Genomic DNA, 27,146 nt, shown 5'->3' with positions numbered 1-27,146 from the left:
TTTGCTGAAAGGGGAAGAAACAGTAACTGCAGACAGCGGTTCAAAAGGAAGTTCTGTTACAGTCCAGACCAAAAAAATTAAGTTCTTACAGCGTATAAAATATGTAATCAACGCTGAGCTTCTGCATTTGCCTTAAATACTGAGCTGGGAGTGTCGACTGCTCCACTGCTAGTCTTTAATGTATCCAACAGCCATAATGCTGAAACCTATGCAAGGAGATAATTCATACAAAAGCATTCATTGAGCACAAAACTGTGATATTTGTCCAGTGAAACTTCTCCAGCTCTAACAAAGACACCATTCAAAAAAAAAAAAGGCATTTCAAAGACCACTGTAGATGCTGGACATCGACTGATTCTTGAGTTAAAGTCAGACATCCGCTAGCCAAAAGGAGGAATTCAAAAAGGAGACCCTTTCAAGCCTCTGACTTTCAAGTTTGAGACCTCCAGCCTGAACTTATCTATGTTTTCACACATCACTAGCCGAGTCAGAAATACCCAGTGCGTACAAGGAAAACAATCTCTATCAGTGCATACAGCACCGACACGATAACGTGATGTTTTCCAAGCCTGGAGCAATTGTCAAGCAATTGCGATTCGTCAAGGCAACACGCTTGGCAGTCGGGGTCGTCTAACCTCGGGCCGTCTTCCACCTTATCCCCAGCCGGGTCCCGGTGGCTCTGCTGCCCCGCTTGCTCCCCTTTGCGAGCTGCCGGCGCCCGTTTCTCCTGCTGCCGGCACCAAAGAGCCCCGGGAGGCAGAGGCAGAGGCGATGGGTGCTGCTGCTGCACCACCACGGTTTATATAAGCAGCAGCTGCTTGGGTTTTGTTCCAAGACGAGCGAGGGCCTGCGCTGGGCAGAGGGGGCTCGGGGCCGGCTGATGATGAACCAGGGCTTTCCGCCGCGGGCTGGGTCCGGTTGGGGCTCGGGGGGCCCAGTGGCAGCTCTCAGGGCGCTGGGTTGTGTCTCTGAGTGAAATTGCCACTTTTAACTGCCTTTTAAAACAGAAAGACCCTGCCTCGTTCAGGCTGTTTTGATACAGCTTTACGTTTGCATTATTTTATTTTCATTTTAAAGGCCTTTATTCAACAAAACATAGCCACTTTGCAAAACAGGAGTCTTCTTGCCATCCAAGTTGTTATTGCGTAGCCATGCAATTTTTACTTAATCATCTCCATAGCTAACCTCTGCTCCTTAATTTTTACATTTTATGATAGAAATTTTAATGGATTTTCTTTACTGGATGATTCAGTCTTCCAATTACAATTCGTAAACTCCGTGTAGATGGAGAGTGGAATTCAATTAAAATGTAGCAGAAGAGCACTTCGTTTTTTATCAGTTAAATGAAATAACCTCAGATGCACATAACATGTAAGGAAAAAGAATACATTTATCAGAACACAGTGCACTGAAAACTGATTTATTCAACAAGGCCTAATCGCTGCTAGTTGGTGAACTTAAGCGATTGTTTCTGGTCAGCACGACCTGCAGGACTTTGGAACTAGTACATCTCATCCTCCTGCCATTTTCACTCATGGACTCCAGCAGAAAAAGAAAAAAAAAAAAAAGGAAATTGCCTGTTTTTTCATCCCTCCGTGGGTTTTTCAGTTTTGAAAGTATTAGTCATTAATATAAAGTAAACGAGTACATTAATAGGGAAAAAAAACTATATCAGAAGCAACTTCAGCATAGGTTATAGCTCCATGTGCTCTGCCAGCGACTCCCACCCTTTCGGTGGTTTGACTTTCTCTCAAACTTTGGCATCAAAAAACGTGTTGCATGGGATTTTTATTGTGTTATTTTAAAATATTCTAATAAATTTAACATTAATACAGGCTGCCCTACTTTCGAATTTAATTTTAAGTGGTCTTGTTAAAAGAGAAACATTCCATTTAAACAAAATAAAGTACACATATAGAACTCATTAAACTTAGATTAATAATTCCGGGAGGCCAGAGAAGTAATAGAAAACGTGGATTCCTTCCTTTCTGAATTATCAGCCATTTATGCTATCGGGTGTTCAAAACAGAATGGGTTCCTACTGTGCCTGCTGGTGTACACATAAAGTTAAAGAGACAGAGCCCTGGCACAGAGGTTTGCCTTAATTTGCTCAACACCTGAGGTGTTAAAAGTAAAGCCAAACAGGAGAGGCTTTTTATTTTATTTTTCAGTAAAGCACTGGCTGTTCAAGTGCGGATTTACCAGCGCCAGGAGGCAGAGGGTGAAAGGATGCTGTGAAGGGCTCCAGATCCTCCCCTGCTCCTCCATCCCTTCCTGCTCCCTTACCCTTTAAGCTCTGGCTGCATTCACCTATGCCTGTCGACTGAAAATTGGAAAGAGCCTAAAGTAACCAGGGAACTGAACATAAGCAATGCTGACCTTCATCCCTGCTAAATTTAGAGACTTCCCATTGAATTTCCTTGTCCTTCCTACGTGTCTGTGGAGGACAAACCTAGCAGCAGGACAACTTCCCAAGTGGAAAGGAAGAAAATTATTTCTGATAATGTCTGAAAACTGTGGTCCTGGCCTGTTCAGTTCTGAAACATAACGTACAGGTTTGGCAGTACAGAGCTGTGGATACAGTTTAATAAAAATCAGAATGAAATTCCTCCTCCCAAGTTACTGTGATGGGAACAACACTATCCCATGGATTTTCTAGGGATTTTCTTGCTCTTTTCTTTGATGGGCTCAAAGACTTCCTCTCTGTAGTAGAGAGAATCTGAAGGCAAGCATAAGGAACAAGAAAAAACACTAGTCAAAATTACAGTGGTAGCAACAAGTTTCTACGGAGATAAAGAGGAAGAAAGTTTGGTTTAGGTAAAGGCGTGATCAAGCGAGGAAAAAGAGATGAGGAAGAGACATTTTATTAACATATAAAATCTCTGAAACACCACAGACCGTGCAGTTAGCAAAGCTGACACTGCAGTAACAGGGAGGACGAGGACTGCCTCAGGTTGGCTCTAGCTGGTTGAATGTAAAGAAGGAAAGGTCCTGAGAGTGTTTGTTTCACTATTGCACAGACTGGGTTGGTAGACAGTGATTCATAAATAGACCTTATCTGAGAATGTAAGAGAGGTCAGGCTGGTTCAGGCCAGGCCCGTTATCCTATTCCCAGCAGCAGACAGAGGCCAGGTCTCACCCAGGTGCTGTCCCAGCGAACAGCAGGACCAGGACAAGCACATCGCATATTGCCCGTGGGTCCCACGACTCAGTTTTTCTTAGCTCGGGGGGGGTTCCTGAGCCTGATACTGTTTGGCTTCACTAGGTCCCTCTACCAAGGTTTTCTGCAGTGTCTCCATGGATCTGTGTGGACTTCTTTCATCCAGACATCTTTAGGCAAAGGATGCCATGAGTATATTTTCTGTGAACCTGCCTACTGCCAGCTTCATTTGATGTATCCTCATTTTTGTATTGAGAATGCAAAAAGCTGATCCCTGTCCATCCTTTTTCATGCGTCACCTTAAAAAAAAAAATATTGCTATTTTGAAGAAATGTTCGAGGGGTGCTGTAATTAAAGCCTCTGAAGTAGAAGCCGTTGCCTCTGTGCTGGAAATCTATTTCTTCTTAGCTCTACCGATCAGGCACCAGCTTACCCGCTCTCCGTGGCAGATGCTGAAGCTGCTATTGCACAGAACTCCTTCCAAGATCCCAGGGAACTGGAAGCTCAGCTGAGCACATTCGGAGAGAGCCACTCTTTCCCACTGTTAGGGAAGATGCATTAGAGGAAAAGACGCAGTCATGCATATTGTGCTCTTAAAACCCTGCTGGTCTTTCTGCGAGCAGAATCTAAAAGGATAGTAGGGAGTGGAAATGAAGAGAAGAAAAATTGCCAATCGACAGAAACCAGCCCCATTCTCAGAAAATCGCTCGCTAAGAATTAAAGCTCAAGGAATTGACGTAAACTTCAGCTGAAAACCAAAGTTAAAAAAAAAAAAAAGAAGAAGATAAAGTAGTTCAAGCTTCCTCTAAAGGAGCGGGGCATTGTTTCTCGAGTTTGGCAGTAGACCTTAAACAGGCACAGCTGACATAACAATTAAAACAGCAGAAGCTTGTGAGAGTTTCCCAGTATTTCAGTAGGAGATTCACAGCCCGTAGAGTACACTCCCATTTTCCCTGCTACGGTTTAACAAGGCGCAGGAATATTTCTTGAGCAGACAGGAAAGCCCAGTTTCTATTAGTAAAAAATTGTAAGATGGATAGGTGAGACCTGTTTCCATTCTTAGGTAAAAATACAAACAGAGCCTTTTACTGCAAGGTAAGGTATATTGCGTCCTGGTACCGAGGAAGATAGGCAGCTACTGCAGAAAAATGAACTCTTAGGTGAACTCTGAGAGAAATTATGTAGACTCCAGTCAGTGTCAAATCTCTTACACAGGCTGGTATGACTGAAACTAGAGGTTAAGGGAGATGCTGAAGATGCTAGGGTACTCTGCAGAAAGTCTTTCCCTTTGGGTTTGCAACTCTAGTTAAAGTGTGGATTACAAAATCTTTGTGGATTACAAAATAATCTGTAGTGTTGCAAAATAGTTTGTCACTAGTTTTCACCTAGGCAACACCCAGTCTCGGCTACAATCAGACTGGGTTTGGCCACAGGATCTGATTTTATTTCCGAAGAATATGTTTGGCTAAGCAGGTAAAGAGATAGCACTGAAAGGTTCACATGACCCAAAGACAGGTGAAAGGAAAAGGCATCCACAGCTCGTGCTCCTAGGCAGGTAAAAAGAACATTGTTCCAGGAACTGTCGGTACCCCTCTTGCTAGAACGGGGCACCTGCTCTTGTCTGGTACGAACAAGAGCTCGTTTAGGAGTCCCCATTTGATAAAGGTAACTCTGGAAGACCGGTCACTGCTGTTGGCTCCCTGCTACGATGTGCTGAAGGTTAGAAAGGTTCAGAGCCTCTAACGTTACCAGCTCTTACCCTAACCATTGCCTGGTTCTGCTTGGCTTAAATCAGAGCCATACGTCATAGGAAAGCTCCTGAGGATGGTCTTGCCCCTTGCTGGCTTGTTGACAAAACATAATTAATTATCACTTTGATTATCCGCATTTGTTTGGCAAGTCCCTGAAAAACAAAACCAAGCGTACTTTTTGTTCAAGGCAGAGGGTCCTGACTCAGAGATGTTTACAGAGTCCAAGCATCCCTCGAGCATCACAGAGGTTTTGAATATGAGCAAACCCCCCTCTCTGAATAGACCTGTCTGTCACCCCAACCCTTGGCACACCCAAGATGCGACGCACGAAGACGACCCCGTACTGAGTATCTGTGATTGGTTTGTCCAAAGTTTCACGAGAAGAAGACCTCTTTGTGTACCGTAGCCATCTGATGTGGCACGTGTCAGGCAGGGCTGCGGCTTCAGTCAGAACGCAGACAAAGTGCCGAATGTCCGGCGAGAGACTATAAATGCTGAGATGTTTTCACTGATCTTAACAGATGACTTAGAAGTGGATTTAATTGACCTGTCACCATCTAGGATCTCTCCTCTGGGAAGCAGAAAGTTCTTGATAACATGGTGTGTGACAGCAACCCCATAACCAAGTGTTTCAAATCAGTGGTGCTGCTTTTTTTTAAGTCTGAGAACTACAGATCCTACAGTTTCAGACCTGTGTGAAAGAATCAATCATCTGTGGTGGCACAGTGCTTCAGCTCTTTATCTTCTGAGGCAGGCTGCGATGACAACTGCTTTTGGGGGAGGAGGCAGGTGGAACACCAAAACAACAGAAAAATGCCCCTTGGTTCACGAGAAAGACTCGTGAAGGGTAGCACTCCGCAGAGCAGTCCAGTGTTCCTATTAGGAATCTGCTGCACGGACCCCTACGTAAAAAACCAGACATCTTGCAGGCTGACAGTTCAAAATCCCTGAGGATTAGCGGTTGGTTAGGAGATTATGGATACTACTCCAGCCTGAATTTGAAACAGCAAATGAAAGTGCCGAGGCACTGATGGCTCATGCTGGACGGCCAGCCCCTTCACCCTTCCTGTAAAGAAAGTTGGAGGCACAGCAGGTTCTGTCGCTGATCCGCGGTGGTATGTTTGCTTCTGCAATCAGTCGTAAAAGGGAATCTATTTCTGGTGTTTATTGTTTCTGATAGGCTGGATAACTTGTTAGAGAGTAAGAGAAAAGGCAGGAGTCACTCAGCACTACGAGTCAGATGGCACAGAAGTTACAAAGGTGATCACCACCGCCAGGGCTCTAAATACGTACGGCACTCAGCACAAAGCCAGTGTCTATCGAGGTCCCTGCGGGGAGCATCCAAGCACTAGAATAGGTCTTTTCAGGCCCTGGACTTAAAACACAGGAATCAAAGACGCACCGTATTGCTGGTGAATCTTTTATCCCTTGCTACGTGCAGGGGCAGCAGCTCGTGCTTGGAATCACGCCTCTCCTGCTTCCGTCAGACTTCCCTGTCAGTACGAGCGGACCGTGGCAACAGATGTGTCCCAGGAGCCCAGAATCACAGCTTGTAGGACACTTAGTGAGAGACGCTGTCTTAAAGCATAACTGGAGCTTTACTCATGGAATTTAGAAACAAACCGTGTTGGTTTTTTTTTTCCTTCCTCCACTGTACGTTTCCTCTTGGAAAAAGGAAATGTTATGGTGGGTCATGTACCTCTCCAGTAACAGCGCTGTCATAAACAGGTCCTGAAGAATCATGCTAGGGAAAACATTAAACCCCAGTAACTTTCAACTCTCTTATCCCTATAGAAAGAGATATATCTAGTATGTTAATTGAAACCATATTTCTTAATGTCCTTAGGTAGACCTAATTTACTGCATGAAATTAATTGTAGTATTACATGTAAAGTTAAAAGAATCACACAGCACATATACTGCACCATTTCCATCTTTGTGGTAGGATGGAAATAACGAAATCATGAATGTTTGTACTCACACCGCTATTTAATGCCCCGAGGATATAGAACACGAGGGTGCTTCAAGTAGCAGTCCACTGATAGCATCTAATAGACTCTGCTTGTCCAAATAATTTGGCCTTGTACTCACAGGGCGCATACACACCACCAATGAAATCTGTCTACTTAAGCACTCAAAGAAGGGGCCAAAAGCAGATGAGTTATTCATGCACTTTATAAAAATTGGGCAATTAAAATAACTTTCTGTGCTTGGGCAAACTTAGATGGAAAGCTGGGCTGTACAAATTAACACACGCACAAACTGCATTAAGAGAGCATCCTTCTCTTTATACTGGTCCTGTGTATCACAATATTACTCTGGGGAGCCCAAAACTACATACAAACACAATCTCTAATACTCCAGAGAAAAGGTTTTCTTAATTCTGACCCTCTCTTACTTATTCCTCAAAACTGGCCAGAAGAACTCCTGAACTTTTAAATGCCAATGATTATAGTTTCCAACCTCTACCCAACCATAGGATTGTCTTTCTGAAGTTTCTAGCACTTCGTCCAGTCTGATTTCGATCATGCTAAATAGGGGATTAGCATCTCTTTAAAACATTATTAAATTGGTTAAGATAGCTTAACTCAGAATGACTGCACATCATGTTTTCCCAGTTCTATCACACGCATTCCAATTATATGTTCTCCTGCTAACTTAAATACTATTACATCATTCCAGTTTAATTGTCTGTGGTTGTTTACCTCACTCAATCAAACTGCATATATTCTTCTTCTCCCTAACTGCCCCTTAATTATTCTTACTGTTTCTGAATGTCCTTATTTAATCTTAAGAAAGCCTTAAGAAAATTTTTCAAAATTATTGAATGACAAATTATTTGGCACCTTTGAAAACGGAGGTCAGAGCCTTCTATACTCTTAGCCGTACATTTTTCTCAGTATCATACTATCGAAAATAGACAATAGACCCTTTCTGGGAGTTGATTTCCATAATAGCTGCATTGGGCCTCTGAAGACATGCAGGGAAACTAAATTTTTCTTCCTAATAAATCCACTCTGGTTAAGTAAATATTTTCTTAAGTCAGAAAAAAAAGGATTAACTGATCAATAAAATATTAAATGGGAATGCAGAAAATAGAGTTCATATTTTATAACTTCAAACTATAAATGTGAATGTTCAATTACTAATTTTATTGAATTAATAGCCATGTTGAAGAGCAAGTTCTGACAAGTAAAAGCAGGCTAGCTTAGATTTCAACTGTAAATAAAAGGAGACTTAGCAGTTCTGCATTTTTCTCAGTTTGTTTTATTCATTAAAGCATCTCACAATTTAGAACCACTATTCTCTCCTCATGAAACATCTTGGACAACAAGCTACTTCTTGGATTTTAATGAGAAGTCAAGTCACTCAACTTTCAGAGCCGTTTATAAAGCAGTATTTTAGTTCTATCCAGAAATTTTATTTTCCTTTCCTTGTAAAAAGTGTGAGTTAAACATTCTGAGGTTATTTGCTAGACATGTTCCTCCAACAGCTTCTCTGAGGAAAACTGTTTTTCTTCTAAACTATATTAATATAAAGATGGCAAAGGTTTGTGATTCATATGCTTGTTCCACACTTCTGTGGGAATTTTAACATACGGTTACTTTGCCTGTAGCAAACAAACTTAAAATGCCATCAATTACTGTTGGTAAATAAGACTCCCCAAATTAACTACATCGAATTGATAACAATCTTTTTCTGGATTGGCTTTTATTATAAAGGTTTGAAGACTTTGAAGTCCTCCTTCTAAGTTAATTCTCAAATAACATACGTAGATGTGTCTTACTTAAAAAAAAAATAGATAAATAAACCAAAGGCAAGTAAATCTAGATGATTTATGTGTCATATGAAACAGGAAAGTTATACCGAAGCCCCTTGGTTCTATATCAAGATAACAAGACAGATCTGCAAAAGTGAAGGGGGGCTACTTCTCTTACTTTCTTACTTAAATCTTCCTCTCTTTTTAACTTTCTTACTTAAATCTTGACTGAGCAGAAGTCACTTGAGTCTCTGTGTACTATTCACGTTTTTCATACAGCTGCTTCTAATAATTGAAACATTTCTAACACAATTTGAAGGAAGAAGGTACAAAAAAATGCCCGTTTTCAAATGCTCATAGCCTCTCCCCTTGCAGACCAAATAGAAGAACTATCACTGGAAAATAAACATTTTAATCTGAAGACTTTAACTAGCTATTGTATGAGATGAACACATAAGTCCTTAAGCAGCTACCAGATCTGTGTTTTTAGTATTTATCACAGTAATAAATATAATTAAATGTTTTTCTCATTTTCCTTCAAATTGAATTTCTTAGAAAGAACAGACATGCTAGTCAGTATTCTGAGTAGACTGAATTCTGTCAGCACTCTGAATAGGCAAATGATATTCATTCCTTCAATATCCTTGCTCTTTTATGTCACATATTTTATGCTCTACCGACAGCATATATATGAATGATTCCTGTTATAATCAAGGCCATGAATGCTGGTAACACGAACCATACATATTCTTTAATATTGTTTTTGAGTACAGGAAAATAAAATAACTTGAGGTTTGGAGCACAAATACAAGTGATACTTTCTAATATCACTAACTAATTTCACTTTAGGGTTCCATTATGACAGCACAGATACTAGGTTTCATTTTTATTACTAACAGGCTTTACTTATCACAGTAAAAATAGGCTGTTAACCACAGAAAGTAAAATTGATCATCAAAGTTCTGGTTTTGCTTAGGACTTTCTCAGATTTTCTGTCAAATAATACACTCTAGTTATCTATATATGACTTAAAAGAAACTACGTATGTTTTGAATGCAGAATATTTCCCCATAATATCAACAAAGCAATACATACCTGAAGAGCATGTGGTTGAACCAGAAGCCAAGCTTCCTGTCCAGACGATTAAGGAGTGTAAGCAAGGTCATAGCATTGCTTGCGTGAATAGGTAAAATGTTTTCTCCTTGCCCATGATCTGTAAATAAAAATCATATGCATTTGAACTTCAAAGTTGAAACCGGTGAACATTAAAATATAAAAAAGGCATACAAAATACAAGAATACATCTATTGACAAAAAAAGATACCTGCATTTTTGACGATTTATCATGTGTTCAGGCTATCCAATTTCATCTCCACATTCCAGAATTTATTTTTCAAATTACTTCTTTGAATTCCATTTTATTTATTGTGTTGAGTGGAGCCAACAGAATTAGGAAAGAAGATAGATGCAAGAGCACTGTGATGGCAGGAACTTGTTGTTTAATGTGTTCTAAATTGCCAGTGAGGAAGATGCTCCAGCATCTCTAGATAGCCCAATTCCAGTCTTTAACTGTCCTTGTACTTAGAAGTATTTAAAAAATATGTAGCCTGTTCTTCTCTGTAAATTAAGATAATCTTTTCTTGTCCTTCCACAACCGGGTACAAAAGACAATTGATGACTGTCTTCTTCACAATAATCTTTAGATGTCAGATTATTTTATTTTCCCCTCAGCTCTCCCTTCTGTAGACTAAACAAACACAGCTCTTTCAAAACCTGCCTTATAAATCTCGCTTTCCAAAATCCTTTTCACTCGTGTGCTCTCCTATGGATTCACTTTTACCTGGGCATCAAAATCATTTGCCTTTTCTACGTATTATTTTAACACAGAGATAAAACAGTTTTATTCACTGGCTTTTTTTCTTTTTTTTTTCCTGGCCATTTTGCCTGAGTGTTCTTCAGTGTTGCTTCATCTGTAAAACTAGATACTACCAATGTCACTTGGAATTTTGTAGTGCTCTAGAACAGCAGGTCTTGTGGACCACTGAAACAAAATGAATCTGTCCATTTCTTCAGTAACTATTTTGGAAATCAGTAATGGCACTTAATTTTCTTTGAATGTAGAGTAATTCACTTGTTCTCTCTTTTTTTTTCCCTTCCCTTCCAAGTACTGGTTAAAATAGGAATTTTGTGTGCTTTCTATTTAGCAACACAACTCGTATTTTTAGGTTTAACAGCTAAAACAAGAATTGTAATATTCTTACTAAATGAGCAGGCAGGCATAAATATCGTTTTCTTTGAGAATCAGGCATAAACAGAAGGAAGGTTTGACTCAAAGCCCGTCTCTCTCTCTGTCTGCAAACAGATACTAACGCCTTCTGAATTGGAGGTAGAAAAATGCTGCTAGCTAAAATGTGCACTGGAGTCCCTTTTGATGATTACACGATTATTAGTTCGTGGTAAACACATGTCACATTCCGCACTGTTTTCAATATGAGTTTTGTCTGAATAAAGCCGAAATATTCTGGACCAAGTAAAATAAAACAAAGGATGTAAGATAACAGATCAAAGTGCTTTAAATGCTGCAGTGGCTGTCTTTCTTCACATTTATTTCCAGCTGCCTGCCTTTAGAGAATCTAGCCTCTTTACTTTTTTTTAACCAAAGCTAGTTTATCCCAGGAATCTCCAAATTATTTCCTCGGAAAGAAAGAAAAAAGTGGAAAACTGGGCAGCGGTTTATAACATCTAGCCCAGATTTTCTGCTTCTTTGCTCTACTTCACTTGCACAGACTATGCAACTATACCACAGTCACATATGAAAGTTCTTCTAAGAAGTGGTTTCTACGGTTTGGTTTTGCTTTTTAATATTCATATAGTCTATTCATAGGGTAGTTTCATAATGAATTCCTGAAATTTAGTAGTTGCTCTTTGTAACCTAATTAACCTACCCGTCTGCCAAAGATCCTCATCCTGTGGTACCTAGGTGTGCTCTCGATGACGAAGAGCTCAAGAGCTCCCTGCTCAGAGCCACCCATTCCTCATCTCAGGAAAAGCCTGCTTACAATTCCTCTGCTCTTCAATCAATTTCTGATGTAGTTGCCTCCTCCTACCCATACTCCAGCTTAGCAGCTCCCCAAAATAATGTCCCCTCACTTCTCTGGGAAAAAAAGAGAGGCACCCCCCAGCAAGTGACGATTTAAGCAGGAGTGAGTGATGGGCACAGAACGTATTCACAGTGAGCACAGAAGCAGTGTATGAACACTTCTCCAGCAGACAGTCTTACCTGTGCTAGTTGCTGTAATATTTTCCCCTATCTCTTTTCAGAGAAGTCGTAAAATGACTTTTTTCCTCAAAACAGGAACTGTTAGTTCCGGCAGTTGAGACATTAGGTTCAGAGTATGTAACGCGTTCAGAAAGAAGTGGACAACTTCAAATATTTTGTTTGTTTCATGCTATTTTCTAAAACTGCACTTGAGGGGATCGCAATATTAGAATTTTATATAAAGCATTTGCATTTCAAAATTACAAGGTCAGTGTAAGAAAGAACAATTTTTTTCAGCCAGATATGTAATAAATGTGACGTTTGCTTTGCTTTTTTTCTCCATCTATGTGTATGCAATTCTACTTTCTTATAATTTACATCGATATTCTCTTGCCTTTTCAAACATGTAATTTCTACTGTTTGCAAGAACAGAACTCTACTGAAGCCAGAGCAAGTCATGGGTACAGAGTTATGCATTCACATTGTAGAGGTGCTTTTTCCCAACAAAGTTCCTGTCATGTTGCACATCCAGGTGATGGCAATGCAGTAAAGCCAGAAAAGGCCAGTTCGTTCCTTCAAAAAGCTGCAGGCAAGTCCTGCATTTCTTCAGGACTGCTTCTTCAAACAAATTATTACATTTAATCTACAGACAAATTTATTGCTGAATAGCTGTTATCATGGGCTGTTTGCTTCCCACTGTTACAGTAAGAATTGTTTCCTATTAAATTGTTTCCAAACACCTACTCCTGACTTTCCTTCTTAACTTCTGGACATTTTCCTTTGATCTACAGCGTCCTAAACTTGTGCCTCATTCATTTATGTCCCTCATATACTGACCGAATTTAGTCAGTATTATATATACAAAATCTTTAACCAACCAAAATCACTTTGTTTGTGGATTACATACATTTAGTAAATTTAGCAAGTTTTCACAGTTGGTTACCTTGTTTTGCATTTAGCTGTTCTCTTTTGAACTGCCTGTGACACTCCATACCGAAATGCCTTGAGCATTATAGGCGTGGTTATAACAGCATGTTATAATACAGCTCTAGAACTCGTTAGTGCTTTAATTTTATGTATTTTCAAATGTAACACAAAAATTAAGAGGGACAGCTTTCTTCTCATAAACCCAATGGCATTCTGATACCTTTCTTGAGTTTACCGTACTTTGGATAGATATTTCAAGAATTTACTTTGCAAACTAAAATAGAAAGTAGAGATCCTCAGCACTCACCAGAGGAGCTGACGCCCTTTCAGAATCTGCATATAGCTCATATTTGCACAGTTTATTTCCTCTCTCTACATCTGAGCAACTTAAATGACAATATTCAACTGAATGCTAACAGCTCATGTTCTGATATTGTCTGATTTGCCACATTTTCCTTTCTTTTTTCCTGTCTTCAAAGTTAAGCAGTTAATCCCAGGTCTTAAAGTAGCCTGTGAATGTAATTTTATTTCCCCTTTCTGTGTATCCTGCACATAGCTCTCCACAACCTGTAAAATCAGAAACAATAACGAAAACAACTGGTGACCTCACTGGGTCAAAATACGACCTGGAACCTAATAGTAATTACATCACATACTGGAAAACTGTCCAAGTAATACAGAGATTATATTAATCCCAAGATATTATTGCATATCCCTTTCTGAAATCTGTATAAATATTCAGTAAAGAACTTATTGCATCATGTGCAGGATGAGGTCACTATTCTGAAGTGTGCCCACTTCAGCATCAGGTCCTTCTCAAAAGTCTCAGAATAAAATACCATAACCAAATGCATTATGTGCCAGGCTTTTCTCCTACAAGGAGGTCCACAGAGGTAGAACCCAAACTGCTTTTTAGTAATGAACCAAAACTCTTTACCCAAATGGTCACACACTAACTTCTTTATTGTAAAAGAATTTGTGAAAAGAATATTCACTTACGTGAATGCTTGAAAAATTAATATTCACTTATGTGCTTATGTGAAAAGAATATTCATGCATTTACCCAGCTTTCCAGTTTCCATTTAAAAACACTTCCACATTAGTTAAGCATTGCTTTACCTTTTGCTGTCCTCCTCTGACTTCCTTAATTTACTGATTTATTTTCTGATTTTCCACGCTTCCTTTCCTTAAGTCACAGATTACATCAGAATTTACATTCATTGACATTTCTGTTCAAGTAGAAACAACAGTAGTCTGATGGATAACTGTAGATTATTCGTTTTCAAGCCATTACAATTTTAATTTGGAGCAGGCTAGTCCAGTTGTAATTATTGCCAACTGGATGTGGTTCATAAGGTTACATCTGTATTACTGGGTTAAACAGGGCCCAGGGACACGCTTGAGCTCTACCATGTGATAATCCATGGCATTTAACAGTTAGCATGCTCTTTGGTATGAATCACAGAGTGAATCATAGAATGGTTTGGGTTGGAAGGGACCTTAAAGATCACCCAGTTCCAACCCCCTGCCATGGTCTGGTGGGAGGTGTCCCTGCCCAGGTTGCCCAAAGCCCCATCCAGCCTGGCCTTGAACACCTCCAGGGAGGGGGGAACCACAGCTTCTCTGGGCAACCTGTGCCAGGGCCTCACCTCCCTCATAGTGAAGAATTTCCTTCTAACATCTAGTCTAAATCTTCCCTCTTAGCTTAATGCCATTACTCTTTGTCCCTTGTCACCACACTCCCTGTTAAAGAGGGCCCAGGCCAAGGAGCACTCAGGTTAAGGCACAGCAAGATGTGGGACCAGGGTTAGATGTGGGTTAGGGACTGTTTTTAGTTGGCGCTAAGAACAATCGCCCCCCTACCTTCGGGAGGGCAGAAGGGTTAGCCATGTGAATACGAGCTGTAACGTGCTACCGACTTGTGACTGGGCTGTGGCCCCTTTTCTTTTCTAGCACAGATGCCACCTAAGAAAATAAAGGCAGCTGAAAATCGCTAGAGACTTGGCGTACTTTCTTATGCTCCTGTTCCCGAACGTGTGCCGAGGACGAGAGCTGCTGGCATGGGAGAGGCGTAGATCAGCTTCAGGCTGGCTGCGACTTCTCCGCAGCGGGGGAACTCTCAGCCTGGTCAGCGGGAACGGATCCTGGCAACTTTGCGCTGCCTCCACGGGCAAAACAGGAGCACAGAATCTGGGCCCTTAATATTTTCAGACACTTTTCTGGATTTTCAGTTGCCGGTTTTGTTTGCTGTCTCTTCAACTACCTTTTCAAGGGTATGATCTGATTTGAAGACAGGGGTCTCAGATTTTCCTTTATTCAGTGTTACTCTATTAGAAACAGCAAAAAATTACAGGTTGAAAAAAAACTGATTTCTAGTGTTTCTCCTTTATTATATATATTTTAAGATTGTATTAGCAAAACTATCCTAATTAAGCAGGTAATTAGGCTTTCTCAGATAGCATCACATAGTCCAAGTTTTTTGGTTTTTTTATCTTTGCCTGATAGCAAGCTTAAAACTCCTATTCCCAGTTCCTTCTTCTGAGCTCTTACTTTATTATTTTGTATTTGACTTCACTAAACACTTATTTTCAGGGGTATCTTACTCTTATTTTATTGCAACATTATTGCCGAACCAGTTTCTGATACGACTTTTCAAACTCTTCAGCTTTCTGTCAGTGATTTTCAGTGATTACTGTTTTTCTGGTCTCTCTATTAAAGCAAAAGTATTCTACATTCATAAGATCTTCATTTTAGATTTTTTTTTCCTGATCACGATCAGATCCAGGACTAAAGTATCATTAATTCTTCTGGTTGGTTTAAGTACTAAACAGAAATATCCTCCTGTAGCCTATTTTGAAACATTTCTTGCATGTAATTCAAATTCCTCTTTGAAGCTTTCCACACACTTGTTTTCATATACATAGCAGCATCCTTCCTCATAATCCTAGAGAAAGTCACACGAAATAAACCTTCATCACCAGCTTCATGGATATTGCATCTTCCATTTTCATTTGTGAAATTATTTCTGCACAAGCCAGCCATGTGAATTGTAGGATCTGGATGCTGGGTGGTTGTTTTTATAAATTATGCTTCCCTCACCTTAGCTTCCTTATATAGAAACAGGTAGTTATATTCTATTTACGTCTTAGCCAGACTTGTTTGCAATGCAGTCACAAAGCATTTCATGGAATTGGTTGTGGCACTGCTCCTCTCAAGACCACATGTACCTAAGCTGTGTTTACGAACAGAAATATCTAATTTCGCATGATTATTTCCTGCAGGACTTTCTCGATGATGTATGTTTTCACATCTCAATGTAGCAATATTCACTCAACTTTATTCTTCTCTTGCAAGTGTTTCCTTATGGCTACATATATTTATTTGCTGAAAAATTATTCCTACTTTGTTAGCATTTCCAGCTATGCTTCCCTCACTATTCTTCATATATTACATAGACATTTTAAGTGGTTATTTTAACGGAGACATAATCACCCAAAAACTGCAAAGCAAAAATGCATAAACTTGAATGTAAAAATAATTTTATCTTCAATTTACAACCCTAAATTTTAGGATAATAGTACTATTAAACAAGAAATGGTTTTGTAACCTAACAAGTGATACCAATACAGTACTCTCATAACCGAAGTTGATTCTCCTGTGCTAATTCAGGTCAGTTTGATGTGTTTCCATCTAAAAATAATAAATATTATACTATATAATTAAGAAAATAAATTAAACCTCTATTATTTCTCATTATAAGACCTTATTCCATAATCATTCTGCTGTAAAATTAATACAAGTATTAAGTAACAGACTATTTCAGCCTCTGTTATTGTATTATATAGTTAATAAAAAGGACAAAACTTCAGTAAGGACACAATTTCAGTAGGCAGTGATGATTTAACTGTGCACATACCAATTTATACCATTTGAGGATATACCCCAGAAAATCCTAATAGAGTTTACATGTTTTTTAACAATCTTTTTTCCTCACTCCATGTATAATTTTCACATGGTTCTTTTTCTATAAAACTAACTGCAGTCGATTCATTCTAATAAAAAACTTACTGCTACTACTGTACAACACAAGGACTCACCATCCATATAACTGCTTTGAAGAGTCCATTTTTCCTCTGCTTTCTACTTCTTGTATATACTGTCATCCTCATGCTCAGAAAACGAATCTGGCAAAAAGGGTTCGTTTTTAATGGACTCAGAATTATGCAATATTCTGCTTAAAACTACATTTGTTAAAAACTTTTGGGCATCACAAATGAAATTCTCAGCCACACCTGCAATAATTTTGTAGTAAGTTAGTATTATTATTCCTGTAAGCTACTCTTAAGTATCAGAAGAGGCTTCAAATCATATTGTACGTATCTAAACAAAAAAGTTCCAAACATCACTATTTATGTTTTATCATGTACTTAGCATTCCTTTTACTGTACTATCTCAAATCCAAGGAATTCAGATTGGGCAAAGCACATTTAGTAAAGATAACAAAATATGCAGGTATCTTCCCCTCAGAAAACATTAACTTTTAATAAAGATTCCTGCTATAACAAAGCATGATTTGAAAAAACAAACAAACCCTGATTTTATGGATATACAGCTTCTAGTTGTCTTTTTCACTTTAACTGCTTACATTACTGACAGTAAAGCACTTTTTCCACTAGCATTTCTCTTTAATCTACCTGCAAATAAAATCTAAAAACTTCTGCCATACCATTTTTGAATGCAGTATGTTTGCTGTTATTCAAATGATCTTTTCAAGTTAGCAATCCTATATTGAAGAAGTACCTTGAGTCTGCATTTTAACAGGAATGTTTATGACTATCCATAATTATTATTCCATTGAGGTAGAAAGCAAGGTACTCTGATCCTATGAAGGCATGCGTGGCATAAAAAACGTAAAATGCTGTCACTGAGCTGTTGTTTTTTATCTGATTTACTGGAAGTCCTGAAACAGCAGATCTGTTCAGTGTTTATAAGCAAATATATCCTTGAATATACATGATTATGCTAAGGCAATATTTTAGGCAAATGAATGTAAACTTGAGAGAAAAATGGATTGGTATTGAACCAAGAGAGTTAGGAAAGTCCAGTGCAAAAAGGAACAGGAAACTTAAGCTAATAAAAGGAACCAAAAAACAAGAGAAAACAGAGAAAGAAACAAACTTAATAGAAGGAGAGACTGTTAACAATAGGTATGAATCAAGAAACTATTACCATAGGGAGGAGCAAAATAATTTTACCTTTTAATAAGTCAAAATTTACCATTCCACAACTTTCAAAATATATCCCATTTTTTTTGCAAGCGAGCCATGTAGGTCTCCATTTTTAAAAACAAAGACTAATGCTGTATTTTGTTACACTTAAATGACTTTAATGTGGATTTTATATTCTTCACATTTGATCTTACATTTCTACAAACATCTTTAAATTACAAGTTCATTAGGAAACCAGCACACTTTATCTGCAAGCAGAAGAACAATACTTCTTGACTATTCAAAACCATGAATAAAATAAAATCACAGGAGTGCCATATTCTTCTTCTTCTGTGTCTCTCACAGAAAATACTGATACCAGCGTCAAAGGAAATGGTCAGCAGTCTTCCAGATCAGAAATTAGGACAATGCTGTCCACATGGGAGGCAGGATGGTCAGAGAGGTAGCAAATGAAAAGCTTCAGAAGAGATAGTAGCTAAAAAGTAAGAGAAGAAAAAAGGGGGGAAAGGGAAAGAGAAGATAATAAGATAAAAAAGGACAGGGGAAAAAAAACAGAAAAAGCACAGGAAATAGTAGCTAACAATTGTATTCACTCGTTTTATAAATGGTACAAGAAGAACACTGACAAATAAAGGTGAGGAATAAGCAGATATTCTTAGCAAAAAGAAATGTCTACAGAAAAGACCTAGTATGGTAGGAAATGCTGCTATTCCTCTCCTAAGGTGACAGTCCACTCACTTCACTTTCAGTTTGAGCTAGTCGGTTCAAAGCAGGATTCCTGTGAAGTCAGTAGACTGAAACGGGCACCTCCAGAGGGCGATTCATCCCATCCTAAGGTTTATCTCTCAGACTCTGAACCACGTATTTGAAATGAATTTCTCAAAATTCACTAGGTATTTCTGAACCTAGCAGCACTGAGCTCTTACAGAAAACAACATTTGGATTAAAATGATATGAGAGACAACACATTTTCAACTTCATTTGCTCTGAACAAAGAAAATATACTAATGACTTTCATCTGCATAGAACATGCAGTAGGTTTGTGCCACATTAGTATTTTTATTACTGAACATTATTCATGTTTACTATATTAATCCCACACAAAATAATCTGACCCAGTCAAAAGAAAGTTTGTTTTCCTATTAGGCCTAAGCATGTACTACTGGGGCTCTAAGTTCATCTGCCCTAAGTAAAAATCAAAGCTCAGCATGACTGGGATTCTATATTCCCAACACGAAGATCTGATTGAGGAAATATCACATCTGATAATTAAATTGACACTTCTGATATTTCAGTAATTTGCCACTAAACACAGTAAATACTGTTTTGAAAAAAATGTTGAAAACCTATGTTTACACATAGAATGCTTACATTATAATGGTTACTTTAAAAGAACTATAACTAAATACAGGAGTCATGGGCAACAGGCTGGTTTTAATATTTGTATATAGTCCTATCTGCATGCAGGAGCTTCAGCGTGGAGCAAGTCTGCAGGGATAACCTCTTAATACCACCTTCACCAGACTGCCAACCCAGATGCAAAAACAAGACTCTGATCTTACAGACTGCACTAGCAAAGCATAAATAATCAGAGAAGGGGATGGGAAAGGTAGCTTCCTCCTGGGCACTGATCTGAGGAGTTGGCAATACACTCCAATGGGACAGTTCACCATGTGCACTTTTTATTTTTTTAGTACAGAAAGTCTGAGACATAATCCTGGGACTGTGCGATTCATATTTCACTGGAGATCTATGCACCTAATGGTCACACACAATGTTTTTTAATGATTTTATCAGGACACAGTCACCCTGGTCCTGCCTGCTATATTATGAAGACAACACAGAATTATCAGTTACAATGAAATTAAAAAGACATCTTTAAAATCTCATTATTAACCCACTTGAAATGTGATTTTGCACTGAAGAGTTTACCTCAGATAAAGAATCACTGCCTTCTTTTAACAGTAAACAGTAGAGCACTAATGCAGAACAACATAACGGTAAGGGCTAAATATACAGCATGCAGTCTCATATTTAGCACTTCTAAAAGTACTCTGCTTTTCATTTCAATTTCCTTTTTGAATGAACATAGAGTACAGCTACGTCAGTTTTTTTGTCTTCTTATCTTCAGTGGGTGCCTTTAAAGACTGCTACACCGATTCTCTTGTACAATGACACAGACACTGCACAGGAAAGGGAATCCTATCACGCAGCAATTTACAGCATAGCTCCTATGCAGCCCTGTATTTATCTCTCCATTAGCAGAAATTAATACAGAGCTGTTCTACCTTCCAAGAAGCAGATGTTACCACTCCAGTAATTAATTCTGAATTGGCGCCGGAAAGGCTCCACCCATTGTCACCCTTTCTGCCAGGCAGTTTTGCAGGGATGCTACTCTGCTTGCTGTACATCAGCTCAGGGCTCAGCTACACTCAGGTGTTGCTCAGCTGGACAGTCAAGGTGTTTCATGTGTACCACCAACCAAATCTAAGAAATTAGGAGGTCCTTATCTCTGTATTTAAACATATTTTTTAGCATGGCAACTCATGAAGACCACTTATACTCGCTATATAAATATTAGTTAATTGCTTACTGTAAAAAACCTACATACTTTCCCTAAACATTTACTCCTCCGTGTTACCGTATATACTCAAGGGAAACATGCAGCAACCAAACACATAAATGAACAAATTACTGAGTTCAGCCTTTTTCGCCATCTTCCTAATTTCTTTCATTTCATTACAGATTATGGATGAAATCCGTCTGCTGATGTCTAACCTGTAATGAAAGCCAACGTAAGTAGTCTGTTGTTCTACACCTACATTTGCTTATGAATTGACGTTGCTTAGTCCAGCTGAATAATGACTAATTAGCAGTTAAGAGTTTATATTTTAATACAGCTTCTCATTCAGTCTCATTTTCCATTTAAGTTCTGATAAGCTGATGTAAAGATGGATAAAGCTCTTGATTTGGAAAATCCTTTATACTTCATATTGTTCTTTGAGGACAGGATAAAAAGTACTAGCTCTGCACATTCTATCTACAATGAAGGATCCCAAGCATGATATGGACAAGAACATCACAAAAAAACTTGAAAATTGAGGCCAATTGTCATTTTCAGCATTAGTGCAACTAGGTTTTGCAAAGAATTTTTGCCACTGTTCAGTGTCACAGCCTGCCTCTCCCCTGCCCCAACACTGGTGACTGGAATTAACAACAGAAAAATACATCCCAAAAAATGGCTATTTTTTTTATCATTGTCACTTCCCACATTGTTTGAGAGAGCTAGCAGAGGAAGACAGAGCTTGGAGGGAGTTGTTATTTTCTACCGGGATAATGCATTTTGTGAATCAAGTTGCCCCACAAAGTCAATTTAAAGCCTTCCTCAGAAGCAACCACGCTAAAACAAAAATGTAGAGAGTAAAGTTCAGCACAACACAGCAGTTAGTCAGAACGCAGAAGCCTCAACCTGTTTTCCGTGCAAGCATAAAGCACAACAAGTCTGAGCACTAAATAGAAAACAGTAGTGTAAACACTTACCTGACTCCTCCCTTTTCATCCTGTTATTTCTCCTATGCTCATTATATTGTTATTCATATTTCCCGCCCTTCTGTAAAGGAAGGAAAATTTCCTTCTCTCCACTTGATTTTTTTTTCCTTCCATATTTGCTTTTCCCTACTCACCTGCACATTTCCTGAAATTCCAAAACTTAAAAGGACTATATGGATCCAGTCCTCGGGTGGGATACCAAGCCCTGCAAGCGTTTAGCATGGCTGAGGAGGAATGACTTAAAATTCTAGTATTTGTATTCTCCCACTTCTGAACACAGTCACAAAATCACCAGGATAAAGTTTAGAAATAAACATCTATTTAGGTGACTGTAATCTGATAAAACAGAATGAGATTACCATTCTGTGGAGAGCTCTGCTCATACAGCAAAACATAACAATGATTTTTACTGATCTGGAACCGTATTATTATCTCTGATATGTTATTTTTATGCTTAGCTGTTAGGAGGATTGAATCTCCACCTCTCTGCTTTAGTAGCCATTTTAAATGATGCACTGAATACTTCAACAAATGCAATGATTCATGTCATTAAATACTTTATAACCAGTAAGTGGTAAGATATTTGAGATAAAAACAGCTAAAAAAGACTAGTGTGTTGAACACAAATGTAAATACTTTTTTCTCCTGTAACAATTCACAAGCAAAAATTATTACCTGTATCCATGACACGCATTTTCAGAGGCCAGCTCTTCTAACCACAAAATCTATCTTTGTGAGATTTCTTTTTTAAAGCAACGTAATAGCCATTATATTAAATATGGTTTCACAGATAGTATCAACACTTGGTGTTTCACCTACAGGATAATAGAAAGTCAGCTCAGTATAACAGCTACTTTGTAGAGGATAGTGCCAAGACTTCAAGGTGTTACCTCCCAGTAGTCATGAACTCCTGCAGTCTTTAAAGGTAAAACGACATATGACAAGCAACAAGAGTGGAGCCAATTTTTAGGAATGAATACCAACTAACAGAAAGAGTGGCCACTATAAAAACCCATCCAAGAAAGAAATACCAAAATAGTTTTCCACAAAAACATACCCTCTAACGACAACAAAAACGTATTCTTTATTTTATTATTATGGTGATCTTGCTACATAACCTATTTGTATTGTCAGGTGCTACAAGGCATATTAATTAATTACTGAATTGGAAACTTGTACAGAAACCATGCTTCTGGCTTGCTATAGACATAAGTATGTAATCATATATTAAGAAGGAAAAGCTTAGGACTTATAAAAATCATAAATAAAAGCTTAAGACTTATGAAATGTCTGTGTTAAAAAAATGCATTTTAAAAAAATGCGTTTAAGGGAATCCCCTAAGACAGTGGCTCTCAATCTTTCTGCAGACTCTTTAGACTTCCTAAACATCTTTTAAGTGGTCTGCAAAAAAGTAATTAAAAAAGGAAGCATCCTGTCAGAAGGCTTTAGCTTTAGACCAGCAGGTAGAATCATCCACTAGGTTTTTTAAGAAGGTCATAAATCAGAGGGAATTGCAAATCAGAAGGGACCGGGGTCTAGAAATCCAAAACTTTTCTGCTTCTTTGTAAGACTGTGAAGAAATTATTTCAACATGTGGAGGAAAAAGAAAAAAAAAAAAAGGTCACCTTTTAATGATTACTACATGAAAAGGGGGAAAAGGAATTAAAGAATTAATCTTTGATCGGCAGATTTCAAATTATGGGTGGGCTATGTCCTACTTGGAGAAGATGCAAATTGTGTTGTGAAGGAGAGGCATTATGTTGCACCCAGCCCCCACCTGTTACCTGTCTGCACCTGCAGAGCAGAACCCCGTAGGCAGGAGGGAGAAGAAAGAATAGCAAGACTGAAGAGAAGCTTCAGGTGGGAGGGATTCGTGGGACCTTTTGTGCTTGCGTGTGTAAAATTGTTCCTAGAGCACACAGGAAAGTAGGGTTTTCATGTAACAGCGCAACGTGCAGAAACTGGACAAGAAGCTGGGGTTCCAGAAACACAGGGAGGGAACAGATGGGGAAAGCGTGGAGCAAGCCAGAGGCAGAGAGAGATGTTGCCATGTTCTGGGTAAAGTGACTTTCAGCCGACCCCAACACACCTACCCAACTGTGACCGCTCCAATCCCCACAGAAGCCCCATCCTGACCCCTGTCCCCAGCTCCTTACTCCCATACACTGATCCCCAGTCCTACCCACATGTCCCCCTCACCACGTACCCATATCCCTTGCTTATAGGCACAGCAACCCCCAGATGGCACCAGGAAATAACCTTTTTCCACGCTATGGCAGAAGAAAAACTCTCTCCTCCCTTATATGTTCCTTTCACATACAAGGCAAAGATTTCTTCCTGACCTCGTATCCCCCTTAACCCTGAGCATCTGAACAAGACAAATCAACCATACGTACTACAGGACTCAGAACACTGAAGGACAACTTCAGTCATAGCAGCAACAGATATTTAGCAACAGTAATAGAATAATAATAACATAAAGCATACACAAAACCCCTCATTTCCCATATAAGTATCACACAAATAAGAAATACGGAACAAAAAAGGTTACAAAGAGCATGCTACCCTGCCAAACTAATTCCTTTTAGAACATGATTGTCAATAACTTGTTTCCAGTGTTTCGTTTAAATTTTGTAAAATACATAAGCTACGGTCTAATTTTACATTAGACAACAAATTTCTTCAGAAAAACAAATTTATATCATTTGAATAAGGTTTATAATTTGGCATTTCTCAATTCAACACCACCGTAGTTGCTAACAAAGATGAACAATGCGTTGGAAAAGCCACGATCTCTGCAAATTATTTATGGATGTGCTGACCTGGTACTCAGGACAACGGGGAGTAACCTGTGTCAAGGGCAACTAAAAGCACTGCTAATACCTTACAATTCTGGAAAATTTTCAATAGAAAAACAATAAAAGTAATAGGAGGCCTGATGCGAGGACAAGGAAGATTTCTGCAATGTAAAATCACCATTCAGGGAATTTAGGTAAATTAAAAGAGTTTGATCAAATAGAAATGGGATTTTTTTAGAGTAATGAGCAGATATTGTACTAAGACATGTTAATGCTCATAAGGAAAGTTTATGTCTGTTAATACTGAAAGAAAATGTAAGAATTTCTGACAATGAGAAATCAGATATGCATTCAAAGACAGATATATTTTCATCTGATGAAGCTGAGCAGTCTAATCTTTGTCTGACGGGGACCCAATACTCACTTGTCAGGAAACTACATCTACTAGTTGTGTGCGTATATGAAAAGAGAGGCAGCAAAGACAATTAGTGATACTCAAGGACAATGCAATGACTAACAAAACAATTCTGTTACGAGTTCCTGGGGAGGATGTGGTCGGGACAGAGGGGTTAATGCTGCCAGACTGCTCTTCCTGGCTCCCTTCTGGGAACCTCTTGCTGTTGCTGACAGCCTATCTGAGGCTGGAGGAGTAGGGGGGGCGAGCTCTCTACCTTTTTGTACACTCCTGAGCAGTGGATCCCAAATGTCTGTAACAACAGATTGTTGTCAGCCCCTAACGTTTTTCACAAACCAGCACACATCCATCTGATCAAACTTTTAATTGAAAACACTATTTTAAACACCATTAAATGTGGTTTAGCCAAAGAGCTGTTCAGCCTACCATAGCCTTGTAGCCCATGAGGGGTTTGTGGCCCACAGCTTGGAAACCATTCCAGCCATTTCAAAGGTACAATGCTTCCTCTACTTCCTCCCTCCGTCCAAACCTTCTGCTTGCTGTGTGAAACATTTCTGCTACTTTATCTGATTTCCACACGAGATTAAATTTAGGGCCTGCTATTGCTTTTAGCTTTCTGTAGTAGCAAACTGGCATTCTCCCTTGCCCACGGGTTTGCAAACAAAACAAGTAAAACTGATCTGGCCATCCATAACATTACTACTGCCAGATAAAGGAACAAAGAGAAGCAGAGGGTTGATAAATAAATAAATAAATAAATCTGCAGATTTAGGAAAATGGGACAAGTTTGCATTTGATTCATGTTTGAAAACTTATCACCAACAGACTTTTATTTACAGAAAAGCTATAATTTTGCACAGGTTGGATTTTGGCCCCAGCTGGTCCAAGATAAGTGGAGTTTTCAAGACCAGTAACAGCTGGGATTTGTGCATGTAAAAAGATGCATTCACAAAACTATGGCAGATGACATTGGTGATAAGCAGCCTTCTGCCATCTTAAAGGTCACCTAAGTTACATAAAACGGTGACCAAAGGCTAATCGTTATTCTATTCTAAGAAACAAGGAGTTAAGAGTCCCCTACTAAACATTTCCATATATTAGAAACCCTTCTCATGTTACCTACTCCTCAGTCAACATTTTGCCACATTGAAGAATCGATTCATTTACTGGCCCTGTACAAGAGCTGTGCCATACCTTCCTCATTCATTTCTATGTTGCATACAGTTCCCATCAATGCTCAGAATTGCCCAGCACGCCAGCATGACTTCTCTGTTTCAAATATCATTTTGCCAGTTTTTGCTAGCATGAATTCCGCCCAGAAAGATTTCAAAAAATTAGCGGGAGCTGGTAAAAATTCATGCAAATAGCAGTAAAATGGCTTGAGAACCACGGCTTTTCACAGCAGCGAGGTAACTACCTATCAGCTTAACAGTGCTGCTCCACCACTGTGACAGGCAGGAACTGTAGGATCAAAGTCTGTATTTTAAGCTCAGCTGGGGCTGTGAAACCCTGAGAAATAGGGAAGCATCTCACCTCTTCAGCTTGCAGGCCCTGTTGTGGTTAGAAAGAGCAGCTACAAGTCCCTGCCTTGCTGAATGGCAGCACTGCTCACAGCCCGCTGAGCTCACAGCTCGTGGGGTGCTGCCCCTCCCTGCTGACGGATACGTGGCCTCTCCTCAGCTCCTGCTGTGAGATCCTTCTCCGACTCTTCAAGGGTCAACATCAGGTCTGGCTCCAACTGAATAGTTCCCTTTTATCATCTCTGAGCTTTATCACTGCGCTTTTTCAGGCCATTTAAGAACAGGTGGACCAGCAAAGGTGTCAGTACCAGTCTTTGGGAGGCGGCACTGTTAAAATTGCTGATTAATTGCTACAGTCTTCCTTATCTTGTACCCATTTAGTAACCCACAAAGAATCACTGCGTTAACATTCTTCGGTGTCAGACTTTTTTAAAGATTTTTGGGTGACCCTTTTCCATATTTGTGTTGACTCCTTCAAATAACTAGCAAAGCTGTAAGACAAAACTACCTCGTACGAAAGCCAAGATGATAGTTGCCCATTATACCCATCCACGTTCCTATTAATTACATTCTTTATCATATTCACTGGCATTTTGCCTGTCAGGGTAGTCAGACTTATTAGTATATTAGTCCACGATCGTCCCTAGAGCCCTTTTAAACCTGGTGTCACGTTAGCTACGTTCCATCCCTCTGTTATCAAGTCCAATTTAAGTGATGGATTATACAACACAATGCACAGATGACCAATTTCGTTTCTCAGTTTCTCTAGGACTACTGAA

General features: G+C 39.1%; 1 long non-coding RNA gene across 36 annotated transcripts in view; it reads right to left on the bottom strand.

Annotated features, from left to right (window-relative positions):
- Positions 1-27,146, bottom strand: part of LOC106035064 (uncharacterized) — an 82,769-nt gene that overhangs the window by 39,800 nt on the left and 15,823 nt on the right. For 9 of the 36 annotated variants that reach the window (XR_010828014.1, XR_010828013.1, XR_010827996.1 and 6 more), the window contains 5 exons: positions 16,955-17,041; positions 14,868-15,184; positions 13,977-14,086; positions 13,165-13,424; positions 9,767-9,884 (listed from right to left, as the gene is read on the bottom strand). This is a non-coding gene — a long non-coding RNA (uncharacterized lncRNA). Of the gene's footprint in view, positions 1-3,593; positions 6,656-9,766; positions 9,885-13,164; positions 13,425-13,976; positions 14,087-14,867; positions 15,185-16,341; positions 16,357-16,954; positions 17,042-18,221; positions 18,561-20,734; positions 20,864-22,309; positions 22,450-27,146 lie in introns of those variants that run through there. The other 27 variants (XR_010828011.1, XR_010828022.1, XR_010828031.1 and 24 more) reach the window with 20 other exon arrangements.

This window comes from Anser cygnoides, chromosome 1 (assembly GCF_040182565.1).
Source record: "Anser cygnoides isolate HZ-2024a breed goose chromosome 1, Taihu_goose_T2T_genome, whole genome shotgun sequence".
Lineage (NCBI taxonomy): Eukaryota > Metazoa > Chordata > Aves > Anseriformes > Anatidae > Anser > Anser cygnoides.
This window is presented reverse-complemented; position numbering and strand designations above follow the sequence as displayed.